Source organism: Camelus ferus, chromosome 8 (assembly GCF_009834535.1).
Source record: "Camelus ferus isolate YT-003-E chromosome 8, BCGSAC_Cfer_1.0, whole genome shotgun sequence".
Classification (NCBI taxonomy): domain Eukaryota; kingdom Metazoa; phylum Chordata; class Mammalia; order Artiodactyla; family Camelidae; genus Camelus; species Camelus ferus.
This window is the reverse complement of record NC_045703.1, coordinates 59722142-59728141: the sequence shown is the minus strand read 5'-3', so window position 1 is coordinate 59728141 and position 6000 is coordinate 59722142. Positions and strand designations below refer to the sequence as shown.

The following is a 6000-nucleotide window of genomic DNA, read 5'->3' as shown; positions in this document are numbered from 1 at the left end:
GTGCCAGAAAATTTGAAGCTGGGATTACTGCTCCAAGGAAGCGACTGTTTTAATCCAGGTTCTAGCAAAACATTCTTTTTTTCTCTGATGTTTTCTGATTGCACTTTTAATTTGTATTTCCACAACCCCCTGCTCTCTGTGCTTTAATATTCCAGACTGCCTCCGATCGTCTGTGGGATACGATGCGAAATAAAGAAAGAAGAGCAGCAAACACCAGTAACTGGTGACTGTCCTGTTTCCTCAGCACCAACTCCGAGGCTCGAAACCCAGCGTGTCCAGCTATGACTGTGTGTCCTTGGACAAGTCACTTTAGAGACATAGTCATTTGCTGGAGGGTGGGCTGCTATGTGGTTTGTGTTCTTTCCTCTTATTCTGACCCTTGATGGGCATCCCCCAGTGCAGGAAATGACCACAGAACGCAGTGTCTGTGGCTCTCTGTGGTCTCTGGAGAACTGTGATCACTGGGTCTGGGTCAGGCTCCACCTGCTACAGTGAGAGGGAAGCGGCTGCCCACCCCAGGCAGGGGTGCAGAGAGAAGTCCAGGGTCACATGACCCCTGACAGAGGCCAGTGCTCTGGTCCTCCAGCCCGAAGAACTGTGTGACCTGCTTGGGACCCTTGTAATGGCAGGGACATGCTCATGCTCCTGGGGAGTGTGTCTCCGCGGCCGGGTCTGTCATCCCCCTGTCCTGCCCACCTTGGCTCCTGCACACTGTAGGGTGCTTTTTTTTTAATTTTATTTTTTATTCAAGTGTAGTTGATTTGCAGTGTTAGTTTCAGGTGTACAGTGAAGTGATTCAGTTATACATATATCTATCTATTCTTTCTCACATTCTTTTCATAGCTCATTACAAGAAATTGAATATACTTTCCTGTGCTTTACAGTAGGTCCTTGTTGTTCATCTATTGTGTATGCAATAGCATGTGTCTGCTACTCCAAACTCCTAATGCAGTTTTGTTTATATGGCTGTCAGCACCCACCCTCCTAAGGAGAATCTAGGATCAGATGCTCTTCTCAGCTGGTGGCAGAAGCGGGAACTTGTAACGGACGTGCCCACGCCTGGAGAGCTCATGCTCTTCTTCACTTTGTGGTCTCCTGGCTCCCGTGCGGCCAGCCTGTGTCCTCACTGAGTGCATTTTGCATGTGGTTGTTGAACTTTGATTCGGTGACTCATACTGAGGCGCAGGCTTCAGGCTCCCTCCCTCATTTGATTGCTTTCTTCCTTTCCATTTTTTTTTTTTAAACACAAAGCAAAACTACCTTTGCAGCTGAATGTGACTCTGGCGAAAGGAAGTGGAGCTTTGGCCCGAAGTGGCTCCCCGGGACACCTGGCTGGCTGGGAGGACAGCGTGTGACAGCTGCTGGGGGCTTGGCCAGCTGCGGGGAGCAGGGTGTCCGCGGCAAGGGCCCCACGACACACCCGGCTGGTGAGTGCTGTCCCCTGGCACAAAATGCTGTCAGACTTGGGTCCAGGGGTGGGAGGAGAGAGGCAAAGCAGATGAGGAGGGGATGGATGGAGGGCAGTTCTTGGATGAGTAGGTATCCTGAGCAATCCCACCTCCCACACCTTACATTACTTTGAGGGCTCAGAGAGAAAAAGGGCTTTTGAGCAAGAGGGCTTTTGCAGGAGAAAGAGTAATCAGAGGAGACTCTTCAGTTTAAGTAAAAACTCCTGCTGTGGTCTTAGAAGCTGTTTTAATTTTATGAAAATCAGAAGGAATAAAACTCTCAGGCCCACTTGAAACCTGTCTCCATGCTCTTGAAAGCATCTTCTAGACTAGAAATTGTTTTGTGGGTGTCTCGTTTCCTGGCAGATCAGGAACATTTGGCAGCAGCCCCAGACACCATCTCTTCTAGGGGATGGGTCTGTGGGCTTCGAGGAGGCCTATGAGGACGTTGAAATAAGTCTTCATCTGATGGCAATGAATATAATGTTGGCTAATTCCTTTGGCTAATTCCTTGGAGGTCGCCCTGACCCCCAAGATTATGACCTCCTCTCCAGGGCCAGATGTTGTCAAGCCACGAGTGCCAACACCCGACAGTGAATAGGTTGAGAGTGGCATAGAGTAGAGGGTTTTATTTTAAACTTTGCTTCAAAGTTGCCCTGTGGCATTAACCAGGGTGTAAATACTTGAGTGTACCCCCGAAGTAACCTACGGCAGTTCAGCAGAGCAGGGGACCAGTTCCCAGGAGAAAACAAAGGCTGGGCCAGTGCACGGATGCTCATAGCAACATTATTCACAACAGCCAAAAGGTGGCAGCAACGCAAGGGTCCATGGACGGGTGAATGGATAAACACAATGGGGCATATACACACAATGGAGTATTATTCAGCCTTAAAAAGGAAGGAAATTCTGTCACATGTATCAACATGGATGAACCTTGAAGACATATGTGAAGTGAGATAAGCCAGTCACAGAAGAACAAATACTGTGGGTCCACTTACATGAGGTACCTAGAGCAGGCAAATTCACAAACACACGAAGTAGAACTGTGGCTACCAGGGGCTGAGGGAGGTGGGGTGGGGAGTCTGATGGCGACAGAGTTTCGTTTTGGGAAGATGAAAATGCTCTGGAGATGGATGGTGGTAACGGTTGTTTAATGCTCCTGAACAGCACCCTTAAGAACAGTTAAAAATGGTAAATTTTATGTTATGAGTATTTTGACACAATTTAAAAAAATTATAATTCCCTTAGAATAAAAAAAAAAAAAGGCCAGGCCAAAACCACAAATCTCATGGGCTGAAGTCTTTGCTTCGCTGTAACTTCCTCAAACTCTGACAACTCCCCTGAGAGCCTCTAGGTCTGAGCTGAACCAGAAAACTTGTGCATGACCCTTCGAACTTTCTCCTCACCATGGTGGGCAACTTCTGGTGGCTGGATGGGGTCGATTTCTCCAGAGCTGACAGAGACTTGGGGGTCAGAGCCGTGTGCTGAGTGCACTCGTTCCAGGGCTGGTGCAAGCTGGCCCTGCTCTGTGACCCCTGAGCGGCCCTGGACAGCACCCTCTGTGGGGAATTATCACCCTTGGGGGTCTAGTCTCTCCCATCCATTAGCTGTGGGCTCCTGGGTGGCTAAACCTCTCTTTCCCTCAGTTTCCTCACCTGCTGCATGAGTAGGGAGGTAGCCCTTTCCACGTCCCAGGGACTTGGGACTTCTGAAGACGATGTACGAGGAGGCACCTTCTAACTATGAAACCAAGTGCCCGTGGGAGCTGCTGGTTCTCCACGGCTCCGACCCCCCTCATTGTCTCATTCTTCTGTTTCTCTTTTATTTTCTTCCTCAAGGGCTCTTCCAGCCAGAGGTTACAGACTTTTGGCCCAGAGCCCTTCCCCCCAGATTGGCTGACTCTAGATCTGATGTGACCCCATCTTTCCACCTGTGAGGTACTCCCCTCCAACTCCTCCCTTCCTCTCCTGCTGCTCTGTCGGGCCCCGAGCCCGCCTCCACAGCCTGGATGGCGGAGCACAGGCCAGCGTGGCATGCTGACCACTGTAAGAGCTCAGGAGACTTGGAAAGACTTTGAAAGTGTTACTAAATCATCTGTACTGTTTGTGACTTCCAGTCAAGATTGAGGAAGAAAACCAAAATGAAATTGTTCATACTTTCAGGTCTTAAAAATAGAAAGGAAAAAGTAGCTGCCTGCAGTGTTGCAGCTCGTAGACTGTAACGGCTGAAGTGGGGGGGGTTGTGAACTGAGACTCCCACCCCAGTGTTCTCCCTTATTTAGAAATTTTAAACAGAAACCAAGTTATTTTAAAGTCTCAAGGGGGGAAAAAAGCCTCTGAAGTAGGTGAATTCTTTCAGTTAATTCTGTCCCACGCATCAATTTTCAAGTCTCCTCGGAAAAGGCACTCTGTTGGAACTTGAGGGTTCTCAGGAGAGCTGCCAAGCGTGGGGCCTCACTCCCACTCCCCCACCCCAGGTAAAAGCCCCAAGTGCTTTCATTTTGAAAAGGTTCATGTTTCTGTCATACCAGAATACATAGCTGCAAACCAAATGAACTCTCCTTGTAGCTCTAACTTGGTGACCAAAGAGAAGTCACCTGACCCAGTTATATTTTCCATTTCTGCAAAGACAAGGTGTCGCCTCTGTCTTGAACACAACTCAAAGCAACACATTATTTGCGGCATCTCCTTACGGTCAATCTCTGACATTTACTAGCTGTGTAGCCTTTGCTCTGTGCCACTCTGAGCTTCAGTTTCTTCATCTGTGAGAAGGGAATACTTTCATCTCCCCCTTCTACCCGCCTGAGGTAATGGGAAGTTCAAGTCTCTGCATGCAAGTGACATGGAAACGATGAAAAACAACATGAAGACTAACGTTTATGTTCATGTTGCCTGTACTGTCTCTCTTCTCTTTCCTTCTGTCTCATTTTTGCCCCCTGCCCTTTCCTTTCTCCCACCCCTCCTCTCAAGCTTCCCTTCTTTCTCTTTCTTCCAAACCAAAATAAGAGCTACAGTGCATGCATAAGCAGGGAAGGTGGCGGTGGGAGTAGCAGGGACCATCAGGATTGGGAGGGCTTCTCGGAGGATGTGACAGTGGGGTTAGGCCTGAGGGAGGAGGAGCAGGTGCTCCGCAGAGGGAACCCTGAAGGAAGGCCTGAGGGCCCAGGAGACCAGGGTCTTTCAGGGACAGGGAGCAACCTCTGGAGTGAGGCTGGCCTGCCAGATGGATGAGTGTCCCCTTCCTCTACAGAGCCTGGGCCAAAGCTAGATGCCCACCCAAGGGAACAACCGTTCTGAGAGAAAAGGACTGGTCACCAGTCAGGGAGGAGAAAGCGAGGCTGGACTAGAGACGTGTGGCCAGCTGGAGTGGAGGGGGGTCAGGCGGGCTATGAGGGGCCCTGCCTCTCATGCTGAGGGTTTTGACATCTACTCTGTGTAGGATGGAGGGACATTGATGTTTGGGAAGACACGGAGGTCTTGGGTCAGTGGCCCAACTTGACCAAGGTTGTTGTGAGTGGGAGTTTGGCGGGCAGCCCACCTGGGAGCGGGTGCCCCGTGGAGGGGACGTGGCCCTTCTCTGATGGGGAAGTCCAGCTCGTCCTTGGTTGTCCAGCTCTGTGAGGCCTCCCTGACCTTTCTTTTCCCCTCCGAGGAAGAGAAGTCATCCTTGCCTGAGCTGTGAAAGCACATTTTTCTAATTTGCTCATCATCGTGATATCTGGCTCATTGTTCACACTTTCTGTCTGTTTTCCTGAATAGCTTGTGAACAAAATGAAACTGGACTGAGTTATTATTTTGTCTTTTTAGAACTGGGCCCCAGCACAGTGCCTGCTGCCTAGAAGGTGATCAGTGTCTGTCACATGAATGAATGAATGACGAATGAAGGAAGGGACAGACTCGGGCATGGGTGGTGTGAGTGTAAAAGAGACCATGGTTACAGAAAATGTCCAGGAAGTAGTATTAATGACTAACTGCATGTAGACGCGAGGGAAAGGGACAAGTCAAAGTGACTGAGATTTCTTCTTTGGGCTCTGGGGGATGCCATTCGATGAGATGGGAACCCAAGAAAAAATATTTGAGGGGGGAAGATAATTTCAGCTTTAGACATTTATTAAAGAAAAAGCTATTAACCCCCTCGGATACACTAGGCACTATGCCAGGTGCTGATGATTCTGGTGCAAAGAGGTCAGAGAGCCAGTCACAGTTTGAAAACTAGATAAATGACAATTTGATGTGTCATAACAGAGGTTTGAGCAAAGTGCCTGGGACATGAGATGCCCAAGCCACTCATCCACTCTGCGGAGTCAGGGAGACCACTGTGAGTGCATTGGAGCTGAAGCCTGACATTTGCCAAACCAAAAAGAGCATTCCATGTAGAGAGGAAATCACATGCAGAAGCACAGTGATGAGAACGTTCTGGAATGCTTGGGGAGCTGGGAGAGACTCAGCGTGGTTCTAGAGAAAGGGCTAGGTGGACCTGTGGTGGGTGGGAGGTGGACAGGGGTCAGCGCTGCCTCCTGACAGCTCAGCCGTTTGCTTAGGAAGTTGGTGTC

General features: G+C 49.5%; 1 protein-coding gene across 1 annotated transcript in view; it reads left to right on the top strand.

Moving 5' to 3' along the window:
- Window positions 1-397: 397 nt before the first annotated feature.
- The window catches only part of ZC3H12D (zinc finger CCCH-type containing 12D), a 31314-nt gene continuing 25711 nt past the window's right edge, over window positions 398-6000 (top strand). Inside the window, exon 1 of the mRNA XM_014559958.2 lies at window positions 398-1427. The gene's annotated coding sequence lies outside the window, so the exon portion shown is untranslated. The remainder of the gene's footprint in view (window positions 1428-6000) is intronic.